General features: G+C 36.6%; 1 long non-coding RNA gene across 1 annotated transcript in view; it reads left to right on the top strand.

Annotated features, from left to right (window-relative positions):
* The window catches only part of LOC110271850, a 10,279-nt gene continuing 1,278 nt past the window's right edge, over nt 1,651–10,651 (top strand). The window contains exons 1-2 of the long non-coding RNA XR_002362656.1: nt 1,651–1,664; nt 6,530–6,536. This is a non-coding gene — a long non-coding RNA (uncharacterized LOC110271850). The remainder of the gene's footprint in view (nt 1,665–6,529; nt 6,537–10,651) is intronic.

The following is a 10,651-nucleotide window of genomic DNA, read 5'->3' as shown; positions in this document are numbered from 1 at the left end:
TCATTTAAGAAAGGTGATGGATTCATAGGACATTCATAGCTTTAAGGCATAGACACTAAGACACTAATGATCATGTAGTAAAGACACAAACATAGATAAAACATAAAGCATAGGAAACGAAAAATAGAAAAATAAGAGCAAGGAAATTAAAGAACGGGTCCACCTTAGTGATGGTGGCTGGTTCTTCCTCTTGAAGATCTAATGGAATGCTTGAGCTCCTCATTGTCTCTTCCTTGCCTTTGTTGCTCCTCCCTCATGGCTCTTTGGTCTTCTCTGATTTCATAAAGGAGGATGGAATGCTCTTGGTGTTCCACCCTTAGTTGTCCTATGTTGGAACTTAATTTTTCTAGGGAGGTGTTAATTTGCTCCCAATAATTTAGTGGAGGGAAGTGCATCCCTTGAGGCATCTCAGGAATTTCATGATGAGGAATTTCCTCATGCTCTTGTTGAGGTCCATGAGTGGGCTCTCTTGCTTGCTCCATCCTTTTCTTAGTGATGGGCTTGTCTTCTTCAATGAGGATGTCTTCCTCTATATCAATTCTAGCTGAATTGCAGAGGTGACAAATGAGATTAGGGAAGGCTAACCTTGCCAAAGTAGATGACTTGTCCGCCACCTTGTAGAGTTCTAGGGATATAACCTCATGAACTTCTACTTCCTCTCCATTCATGATGCTATAGATCATGATAGCCCGGTCTATAGTAACTTCAGACCAGTTGCTAGTGGGAATGACTGAGCGTTGGATGAACTCCAACCATCCTCTAGCCATGGGCTTGAGGTCAAGCCTTCTTAGTTGAACCGGCTTGCCTCTTGCGTCTCTCTTCCATTGAGCGCCTTCCACACAAATGTCCATAAGGACTTGGTCCAACCTTTGATCAAAGTTGACCCTTCTAGTGTAGGGGCGTGCATCTCCTTGCATCATGGGCAAGTTGAATGCCAACCTTATATTTTTCGGACTGAAATCTAAGTATTTCCCCCGGACCATTGTAAGCCAATTTTTTGGATCCGGGTTCATACTTTGATCATGGTTTTTGGTGATCCATGCATTGGCATAGAACTCTTGAACCATTAATATCCCGACTTGTTGAATGGGGTTGGTGAGAATTTCCCAACCTCTTCTTCAAATCTCATGTCGGATTTTCGGGTATTCACTCTTTTTGAGCTTGAAAGGGACCTCAAGGATCACCTTCTTCTTTGCCACAACTTCATAGAAGTGGTCTTGATGGACCTTTGAGATGAATCTTTCCATCTCTGATGACTCAGAGGTGGAAGCTTTTGCCTTCCCTTTCCTCTTTCGAGAGGTTTCTCTGGCCTTAGGTGCCATAAATGGTTATAGAAAAACAAAAAGCAATGCTTTTACCACACCAAACTTAGAAGGTTTGCTCGTCCTCGAGCAAAAGAAGAAAGAAAGGAGTAGAAGAAGAAGAAATAGAGGAGATGGAGGGGGTTTAGTGGTTCGGCCAAGGGGGAAAAGTAGTGTTTATGATGTGTGAAAATGAAGGTGGTGAAGGGGGTATTTATAGGGTGAGAAAGAGAGGGGTTTTGTGTATTAGGGGTTGGGTTTGGGAGGGAAAGTATTTGAAATTAAATTGTGAGGTGGGTGGGGTTTTTGGGGAAGAGTGGGTGGAGGTGATTGGTGAAGAGATGATGGGAAAGAGAAATGGAGGTGATTGGTGAGGGGTATTTGGGGAAGGGTGTTATGGGAAGGTGTGAATAAGAGAGAGAGAGAGTTGAGGTAGGTGGGGATCCTCTTGGGTCCACAGATCCTGAGGTGTCAAGAATTTCTCATCCCTACACTATTTTGGCGTGTAAACGCCCATTGGAGTGCCAATCCTGGCGTTAAACGCCGGGTTACTGCCTATTTCTAGCATTTAACGCCAGCTTTTCTTCCCTTTCTGGCGTTTAAATGCCAGCTTTTCTCCCTTTTTCTGGCATTTAAATGCCAGATTTTCTCCCTTTTCTGGCGTTTAAATGCCAGTAAGCTTCTCCTCCAGGGTGTGCTATTTTTTATGCTATTTTTTATTCTATTTTTGCTTTTTCAGTTATTTTTGTGACTTCACATGATCATCAACCTAAAGAAAATATAAAATAACAATAGAAAATTGAAATTTAACATAGATAGATAAAAATTGGGTTGCCTCCCAACAAGCGCTTCTTTAATGTCAATAGCTTGACAGTGGGCTCTCATGGAGCCTCACAGATACTCAGAGCATGATGATGGCCTTCCAACACCAAACTTAGAGTTTGAATGTGGGGGCTCTGTTTGACTCTGCTTTGAGAGAAGCCTTTCATGCTTCCTCTCCATGGTTACAGAGGGAGATCCTTGAGCCTTAAACACAAGGTAGTCCTCATTCACTTGAAGGACCAACTCTCATCTGTCAACATCAATCACAGCTTTTGCTGTGGCTAGGAAGGGTCTGCCAAGGATGATGGATTCATCCATATTCTTCCTAGTTTCCAGGATTATAAAATCATCAGGGATGTAAAGGCCTTCAACCTTCACCAAGACATCCTCTACAAGTCCATAAGCCTGTTTCCTTGAATTGTCTGCCATCTCTAGTGAGATTCTTGCAGCTTGCACCTCAAAGATCCCTAGTTTCTCCATTATAGAGAGGGGCATGAGGTTTATACTTGACCCCAGGTCACACAGAGCCTTCTCAAAGGTCATGGTGCCTATGGTACAAGATATTGAGAATTTTCCGGGGTCCGGTTTCTTCTGATGTAATTTCTGCCTAACCAAGGTATTCAGTTCATTGATGAGCAATGGAGGTTCATCCTCCCAAGTCTCATTACCAAATAACTTGGCATTCAGTTTCATGATCGCTCCTAGATATTGAGCAACTTACTCTTCAGCAATATCTTCATCCTCTTCAGAGGAAGAATACTCATCAGAGCTCATGAATGGCAGAAGTAGGTTTAGTGGAATCTCTATGGTCTCTATCTGAGCCTCAGATTCCTCTGGTTCCTTATTAGAGAACTCCTTGGGGGCCAATGGACGCCCATTGAGGTCTTCCTAAGTGGAAATCACTACCTTTCCCTCCTCTACAGGTTCGGCCATGTGGGGCATATTTATGGCCTTGCACTCTCTCTTGGGATTCTCTTCTGTATTGCCTGCGAGAGTACTAGGAGGGACTTCAGTAACTTTCTTACTCAGCTGACCCACTTGTGTCTCCAAATTTCTTATGGAGGACCTTATTTCAGTCATGAAACTTAGTGTGGTTTTAGATAGATCAGAGACTATGGCTGCTAAGCTAGAGAGACTCTGCTCAGAATTCTCTGTCTGTTGCTGAGAAGATGATGGAAAATGCTTGCTATTGCTAAACCTGTTTTGTCCACCATTATTGTTGTTGAAGCCTTGTTGAGGCTTCTGTTGGTCCTTCCATGAGAGATTTGGATGATTTCTCCATGAAGGATTATAGATGTTTCCATAGGATTCTCCCATGTAATTCACCTCTTCCATTGCAGGGTTCTCAGGATCATAAGCTTCTTCTTCAGAAGATGCTTCTTTAGTACTGCCTGATGCAGCTTGCATTCCAGACAGACTCTGAGAAATCATATTGACTTGCTGAGTTAATATTTTGTTCTGAGCCAATATGACATTCAGAGTATCAATCTTAAGAACTCCTTTCTTCTGAGTTATCCCATTATTCACAGGATTCCTTTCAAAAGTGTACATGAATTGGTTATTTGCAACCATTTCAATGAGTTCCTGGGCTTCTTCAGGCGTCTTCTTCAGATGAAGAGATCCACCAGCAGAGTTGTCCAATGACATCTTGGACAGTTCAGACAGACCATCATAGAATATGCATATGATACTCCATTCTGAAAGCATACCAGAATGACACCTTCTGATCAATTGCTTGTATCTTTCCCAAGCTTCATAGAGGGATTTGCCTTTCTTCTGTCTGAAGGTTTGTACTTCCACTCTAAGCTTACTCAATTTTTGAGGTGGAAAGAACTTTGCCAAGAAGGCATTGACCAGCTTTTTCTAAGAGTTCAGGCTGTCCTTAGGTTGTGAGTCCAACCATGTCCTAGCTCTGTCTCTTACAGCAAAAGGGAAAAGCATAAGTTTGTAGACCTCAGGGTCAACCCCATGAGTCTTAACAATGTTACAGATTTGCAAGAACTTAGCTAAAAACTGATGAGGATCTTTCAATGGAAGTCCATGATACTTGCAATTCTGCTGCATTAGAGAAACTAATTGAGGCTTAAGCTCAAAGTTGTTTGCTCCAATTGCAGGAATTGAGATGCTCCTTTCACAGAAGTCAGAAGAGGGTGCAATAAAGTCACCAAGCATCTTTCTTGCATCTCCACCATTGTTGTTGGGTTCGGCCATGTTTGTTTTGTCTGCTTCCTTTTCGAATATTTCTGTTAGGTCCTCTCCAGAGAGTTGTGCTTTAGCTTCTCTTAGCTTTCTCTTCAAGGTCCTTTTAGTTTCAGGATCAGCTTCAACAAGAATGTCTTTATCTTTGTTCCTGCTCATATGATAGAGAAGAAGACAAAGAAAGTATGGAATCCTCTATGTCACAGTATAGAGATTCCTTAATGTGTCAGAGGAAAAGAAGAATGGAAGGATGAGGTAGAGAGGAGAAATCGAACTTATGAAGAAAGAGAGAGTCCGAATTGCTAATTGAGGAGGAGTGTTAATCCTTAAATAGAATAAGGTGAGGAGGGGGAGAGAATTCGAATTTAAATTAAAATAAAAGAAAATTTTTTTTTTATTTTAAAATGTAGTTAGAATTCAAAAATTAGAAAGGGAAATAAAATGAAATTTAAAAACTAAATAAATTACTTAATTAAAAAGAGATTTTTTTTTAAAAAAAGTAGTTTTGAAAAAGATATGATTGAAATAGAAAACTTTTAGAATCAAATAAAAAGTCAAGTAGTTAATTGAAAAATATTTGAAAATTAAATTTTAAAAAGATAAGAAGTTAGAAAAAGATTTGATTTTAAAAATTAAAGTTGATTACTTGACTAACAAGAAATTAAAAGATATGATTTCAAAATTTAAAAATTGAACCTTTCTTAATAGGCAAGTAATAACTTGACATTTTTTTGAATCAATCATATTAAATATTAGCATTAATTTTGAAAATAAGAAATAAGAAAAAGATTTTGAAAATCATTTTGGAATTTTCGAAAATATAAAAAAGAAAATTGAAAAAGATGTGATTTGAAAAAAAAGATATGATTTGAAAAAGATTTGATTTTGAAAAACAAAATCTCCCCTCCTGTGCCATCCTGGCGTTAAACGCTCAGAATGGTATCCATTCTGTCGTTTAACGCCCAAAATACTACCCTTTTGGGCGTTTAACACCCAGCCAGGTACCCTGGCTGGCGTTTAAACGCCATTTTTCCTTCCTCATTGGACGTTTTGAACGTCCAGCTTTTTCTCTGTAATTCCTCTGCTGTATGTTCTGAATCTTCAATTCTCTGTATTATTAACTTGAAAAGACATAATTTTGAAAATTTTTGAATCTTTAATGATGAGAGAGAAAAACAACAGAATGAACTGAACATGGAAAATCAATATCAAAACAAATAATGCATGCAAGACACCAAACTTAGAAGTTTGTATACTAGGGACAATAACAATTTGAAAATGCATATGAAAAACAACAAAATATACCAAACAGGAGAGTTTAAAGATCAGAACAAAGAAAATCATCAAGAACAACTTGAAGATCAACAAAGAACATCATGCATAAAATTTCAAAAAATGCAAGAAAAGGAAAAACATGCAATTGACACCAAATTTGACACTAGACTCAAACAAGAAACACAAAATATTTTTGGTTTTATGGTTTTATAAAACTTTTTTGTATTTTTTTCGAAAGTTAATTGGAAAAAGAGAAAATAAGGAATTCAAAATTTTTAATGAGAATTCCAGGAATCATGCAATGTTAGTCTAAAACTCCGGTCCAGGAATTAGACATGGCTTACTAGCCAGCCAAACTTTCAGTAAAAGCTCCGGTCCAAAATACTAGACATGGCCAATGGCCAGCCAAGCTTTAGCAGTTCATTACATTCAACAGCAAGATTGATAGAAATCAACAAGCTCTTGTGATGATAAGTTGAAACCTCGGTCCAAAAGTTTAGACATGGTTTCACAACCAGCCAGACTTCAACAAATCATCATGAAACTCTAGAATTCATTCTTAAAAATTCTGAAGTCATAGAATAATTTATTTTTTTGAAAATTTTTCGAAAATAAAAAGCTTTAAAAATAAAATAAAATTACCTAATCTGAGCAACAAGATGAACCGTCAGTTGTCCAAACTCGAACAATCCCCAGCAACGGCGCCAAAAACTTGGTACACAGAATCGTGATCGCACACTTTTCACACAACTCCGTGCAGCTGACCAGCAAGTGCACTGGGTCGTCCAAGTAATACCTTACGTGAGTAAGGGTCGATCCCACGGAAATTGTCAGCTTGAAGCAAGCTATGGTCATCCTTGTAAATCTCAGTCAGGCGGATTCAAATAGTTATGAGGTTTTGATAATTAAAATATAAATAAAATATAAAATAGGATAGAAGTACTTATGTAATTCATTGGTGGGATTTCAGATAAGCGTATGAAGATGCTTTGTTCCTTCTGAGCCTCTGCTTTCCTATTGCCTTCATCCAATCATTCATACTCCTTTTCATGGCAAGCTGTATATTGGGGATCACCGTTGTCAATGGCTATCGTCCGTCCTCTCAGTGAAAATGGTCCAAATGCGCTGTCACCGCACGACTAATCATCTGTCGGCTCTCACTCATGTTGGAATAGGATCCATTGATCCTTTTGCGTCTGTCACTACGCCCAACACTCGCGAGTTTGAAGCTCGTAACAGTCATCCCTTCCCAGATCCTACTCGAAATACTACAGACAAGATTTAGACTTTCCGGATCTCAGGAATGGCCACCAATAATTGTAGCCTATACCACGAAGGTTTTAATCTTAGATTAAAAACCCAAGAGATACACATTCAAGCTTGTTTTCATGTAGAACGGAAGTGGTTGTCAGGCATGCGTTCATAAGTGAGAATGGTGATGAGTGTCACATAATCATCACATTCATCATGTTCTTGTGTGCGAATGAATATCTTAGAATAAGAATAAGCATGAATTGAATAGAAAAACAGTAGTACTTTGCATTGATTCATGAAGAACAGCAGAGCTCCACACCTTAATCTATGGGGTGTAGAAACTCCACCGTTGAAAATACATAAGTAATAATGGTGGTCATTGGCTTCGGCCCCAGAAGGGAAACCAGAATAACCAAGATGAAAATACAATAGTAAAAGGTCCTATTTATAATGAACTAGTAACCTAGGATTTACAGAAATGAGTAAATGATGCAGAAATCCACTTTTGGGCCCACTTGGTGTGTGCTTGGGCTAAGCATTGAAGCTTTCACATGTAGAGACTTTCTTGGAGTTAAATGCCAGCTTTGGTACCAGTTTGGGTGTTTAACTCCAGCTTTTATGCCAGTTCTGGCGTTTAACGCCAGAATAAGGTAGAAAGTTGGCGTTTAAACGCTAGTTTACGTTATCAAAACTCGGGCAAAGTATGGACTATTAAATATTTCTAGAAAGCCCAGGATGTCTACTTTCGAACACAATTGAGAGCACGCCAATTAGGCTTCTGTAGCTCCAGAAAATCCACTTCGAGTGCAGGGAGGTCAGAATCCAACAACATCTGCAGTCCTTTTTCAGTCTCTGAATAAGATTTTTGCTAAGGTCCCTCAATTTTGGCAAGAAAATACCTGAAATCACAGAAAAACACACAAACTCATAGTAAAGTCCAGAAATGTTATTTTTATTTAAAAGCTAATAAAAATATAATAAAAAGTGATTGAAATATACTAAAAACTACCTAAAAACAATGCCAAAAAGCGTATAAATTATCCGCTCATCAATGTTACAACAAACATTAACTAATGAGTGAGAAAGAGAGAGATAGAGAAAGTGACCTGAACAATGGAAAACTCGAAAATCCATTCACACTTGAAAACGTAACACAAACCAAAAGGTAGACCAATGGAGAAACCCTCAACTCTACTCTTCGAATCACTCAAAATCCATCACCGATTGCCCTAACGTAGTGAAGGATGCCACAAAGAGCAAGAAAACTAAGGAAATCTTAACAGGGGTGTTCCTTGCAAGGTCTAACTGCATCTTCTACAATCGAAAAAGGAAAATTCACAACGTTGAGGAATAGATTGAAAAGAAAAAATGGAGAAGAAATTAGAGTACTACCTGGTAAGGTAGAGCATCAGAGAACTGCTCGAGGCGAAGGTACATCTCGCCAAGGAATTAGCATGTAGGGAGCAAGTCCTTTCCCAGCAAGTATTTTAGAAGAACTTCGTAATCAATTTGGATTTAGAGCCATTTGAAGGCTTCGACGTATCTCCTCTGTTCCTGTGAATGTCGCCAATGACGTTGATCCAATGCGCCTCCTTGCGGCAGTTATCCTGAGCCCTAGCGCTCTGGTATGCGCCTCCTTCAGTTCTGAGTCATGGAATGGTATCACTAAATAACTAAGAAAGGTTGTCTGGTGACAAAAAGATATGAGATGAAGAAGAATAATAAGAGAACAGAAAAATAGAATCAGATAAAAAAGAAAGAACCCTTTTATTCTCTCGCACATATGATATCCCTTGATCTATTGACGACCCTAAAAAGATGCCAGCACACATAATAAGCAACAAAGCAAGATGTTAGATATGGCATGAAATTAAAGAGGGATCGTTGAAATCTAGATTCAAAAAAATAGAATACGGAAAAAAGGGTGGAAAACGATAATGTACCGTCACTGACAGGAGAAGGAGCAGTGGATGGCTTCTGGGTTTGAATAAAAGCTTGAGAAGGAAAAAGGCGAAAATGAGAGTGGTAAGCATGAGATCTGAAGAAGAAGAGAGAAATAAAAATAGATAATAAAAAAAATTGAAGAAGAGGAAAAAAATAGAGGTGGTGAAATTGAAGGAGAAGAAAAAGGAGAAGAAGAGAAAAACAAAAATAAAAACAAAAATAATTGATGGAATACTATTCATTTTTAATTTTTAACTTTAAATTAAAAATTTGAAATTTGAAATTTGGGGCACTGTTAATGTTAAATAATAACATTATGTACATGAATAATGAGTTATGGCATTATGAGCATCGACCCGTGCATTGCACAGGCATGGCATATAAATACTGAAAAAAATGTTAGATATATCATATATGTTAATTAAAACTGAAAGACATAAAATTAATATTCAATTAACTTAAATAATGAAAAACTATTAACTAAAATATATAAATATATATAATATAATAATTAATTTTTAGAATACGTAAAATATTTTTTATAATAATTTGATTTTTACATAATTTTACAATGGTAGATAGACTATTAAAAATGAAAAAAATACTAATATTTTATGTTCTCTTTAAACATATCTTATATTGCTCTCAACCAATTTTTTCTTGATTTGAGCTCCAAGCATTTAGTTTCAAAAATTGTATAACCTGGACTCCATCATTAAATACAAAAAGGATAAATTTTATCGTGATGTAAATTATCCCTTCATTTTCAAAATTTTTAACAATGGAATGACCAATCTGTATATCAAAAATATATTAGAAGAGTAAGTCTTCCAACTATTAGATAGGATATAGTATTCAAATCAACTAAGAAAAGAAAAATCTAACATCATCACTCTACTTTTAGAACCAGTTCAGTCTCGTGATAGTCTCCTAGTGTTTATGCCTTTCATGCACACTTCACCATTGTCTCTAAAATCGTTAACATTAAGCACTCCAATTTGATCAACATTATGTCATTTTCCTTAGTAAATCACATTCTCGTAGCATCCAGCTCATTCATTTTTCTTTCAGAATTGGTTTAATCTTTTTTAATTTGGCTCTGAATTTTCTATCACGTTTGGCCATAACACATAGATCCTGGAATATATGTCTGAGACTAATTGTTTTGTTCTTCAAAAACCGCATCTCCCAGTTTACATGTTCCTTGGCTTTTATGAGTTTATTCATTCAATTATATTCTTGTTATCTAATACCAGCTTCAAATCGTCAATATTGACATGTACAACATTTACCAATAAATTTGCAGTGTATTTCCATTAGCTTTCTCTTATACCATTTTTTCATCATGCACACCACTTTGTCTGTTATTTTAGACTATTTATCTCTATTGATATGATCTTTTTAACATTTAATAGTGCAAAATATTCAAATCAAAACATAAAGCAACATGCTATTTTATTGAAATCATCTATAATAATTTTTGTAGAAAGCCAAAAATGAAAAGTGCAGTAAAAAAAGTAAAATAAAGAGAAAAATGTTTATTTTGTATTCCATAAAAAAATTAAATAATAGAAAGAAAAAGAAATCAAAATTGAGTAACAATCGTTAAGAAATTTAAAGAAATTGAGATTTTAAATTTATATCAGTTATAAAATTTCAATGGCCCTACTATCTTCTAAAATTCTTTTTAATCTATAGGAATCACTGCATACTCCAAATCCACGAGTGGTCCCTTAGTTAAACAAAGCATAAAATCAATCATTGCACTAACATGAAAAATTAAAATAAAATAAAATAATTATTATAAGATAAAGATACATTACTCGAAAATAATTCTATTTTTTATTTTTTAAGTA

The sequence above is a fragment of the Arachis ipaensis genome, chromosome B05 (genome assembly GCF_000816755.2).
Source record: "Arachis ipaensis cultivar K30076 chromosome B05, Araip1.1, whole genome shotgun sequence".
Lineage (NCBI taxonomy): Eukaryota > Viridiplantae > Streptophyta > Magnoliopsida > Fabales > Fabaceae > Arachis > Arachis ipaensis.
Note: the sequence above shows the minus strand (reverse complement) of the source record. Positions and strands in the feature narration are given on the sequence as shown.